This window comes from Octopus bimaculoides, chromosome 8 (genome assembly GCF_001194135.2).
Source record: "Octopus bimaculoides isolate UCB-OBI-ISO-001 chromosome 8, ASM119413v2, whole genome shotgun sequence".
In the NCBI taxonomy this organism is placed as follows: domain Eukaryota; kingdom Metazoa; phylum Mollusca; class Cephalopoda; order Octopoda; family Octopodidae; genus Octopus; species Octopus bimaculoides.
In genome coordinates this window covers 89,393,446-89,395,699 of record NC_068988.1, presented here as the reverse complement: position 1 = coordinate 89,395,699, position 2,254 = coordinate 89,393,446, and positions in this window count along the sequence as shown.

The window sequence follows — 2,254 nt, the reverse complement described above, 5'->3', positions numbered from 1 at the left end:
ATATATATATATATATATATATATACCATGGGTACATATAAACTTCTGATCCCTGATCTATAGTATTTAAGACTATAAATGAAGCAAACATCGCACCGACTTTGGCTTATGTCTAATACAAAGTAAGTATATAAACGTTCGCGAAAAACTAAAAACATATGTGCTTTAATGTATTAATCGTAAGTATTACAACAAACAGACGAATATAGCGTGACGTTGACAATATCAATTCAATGTTCTTAATTATTCTGCAATTGTTAGTTTGTTGATTACATGATAAAAAAAAACAACTTTCTTATAGACAATGTTTTGGCTCTTACCAGTAGAGGCAAACATGAAATGATTGTTCTTGCACCTCGCTCTGCATGTCCCAACATATAACTGACCGTGTGAGGAATAGTGCTCTTCTAATTGCAAACCAGTACCTTTTAAAGTCTGATCTTCGTACTTATTAATGGACATCGCAAAAGACAGACGTATTGGAAATTCAAGTCATTTGAAATCTTAGGGTATTTGGGAAGGTATTAAAGGTAAACAATGAATAAAAAGATCTTCACCTTTTCCACAACGCCAGAAATTACTGTGGCCTGTATGACATTTCTCATTAATTTCTTGACAAGTCTTGTGCCATTGCACAACTTTGGTTGAGAAAGGTTGCGCAGAAGCAAGATTGCAGAGTTTATTTACAATGGAAGGCAATGCGGAGGCAAAAGGTGGCTGCAGTGAGTTTAAGAACTCACCCGAGTAATCGACTATTTTCGATTCATGCACAACAGAGTCTTTAGTGTTCTAAGTATGTTCGTTTCCTGGTAAAAGTTTCTCGACACTCATTTAAATTGTTCACAGTAACGTTCGTTGGTGCTATAATTGCTCTTTCGTACAACCAAGTAGCATTTGTGCAATTTGAACTCATACCAAGGTGCAGACTTTTGATAGATTCAAATCAGCTTCATGATTGATATCTAGCCTTCTTTCTCCAATAGCATGGGCAAATGGTTCCGACAGATGATCCCCACGCAAATGTGCTCTCATATTTGTAGAAAACTTTAAAACTGATATGTTTCTACAAAATAGACTATTTCAAAAATGCTTTCAATTCATCAGCCTATATTCCCCTGAGGATTACTTGCAAAGTTTGTCTCAAATCACCTGAATGTATTACTGTCACAGCTCGCACTAAACAATTGGAATTGCGCAAACTTGCAATATTCTGTTAAAAGATTCTACTGATTCTACTGATTCTACTGAGACATTGCAGCTTCGTCCCATATGATCAAAGAACATTTCATGAGACTTTGAGGTAAAGAAGAATTTTTATTAATATTTCAAAAAGGTTTCATCATTTGAAGTTAGATTGAATGGCAGCTTGAAAGCTGCGTGAGCTGTTCGACTTCCTGACAAAAAGTTGCAGGAATTCAAGAATTCGCTACAGCTAAGGCCATTTCCCTTTTCTGCCAGAATTTGGCTGGCTCTAAATTTGTAACAAAGTTTTTCAAGTTCCCCCTGGTGTATCCAGAAAATATAACCCTTCTCACTTATGTTTCACTTGATCAGTGATTGCTTTATATGCAAGTTGTTGATCTGGCAAATATTTCGGGAAACTTACTTCAAGGAATCTTGTTAATGAATCAATATCATATGAAGTTTCTCGCAAATCTTCTCTGATCAAATTATCACCTCATTTCGATGAGTTTCAGGTAAGCTAAACATGCTGAGCTCCTTCCCTCCCATTGGGACAACGTGATCTTCAATATCAACCAATGCATAATTATATATGACATCGTCGAATGCTATTTCCCTCTCAGGGAATCTTAATTGTGCTTGCTATCTGTAGTCTTCTGGTAAATAATTTTTATATTTGTGCTACAACGCTAATGGATTACTTACTTCACAATTCAGGACAAGAATTGCAAAATGACCTCTCAATGAAATAGGTGTGTGCGACACTGAAGCCTCAGCCATTGTCGTATCCCAATGATTGTCAACGTCTAACAAATTTAAGGCAAAGCAGGCTTCTGTATAAGTACAAACAGTTTGACCATCACTCGTTCTTAGGAAGGAGAAGCAAGCCGGTCCTCTTATTTCAGTAAGAAGCAACCTCAAAAAGAAACATTCATAGTAACTCGGATGCACAAAGTAAACTCTTCCGATGGTCGAGTCAAAAGCTTTTATACTTGGATGACCCTCAACGTCAGCTCCTCTTTTTCTTATAGCAATATAAAGTAGTAGAGATTATTGCAGTTACACACACACA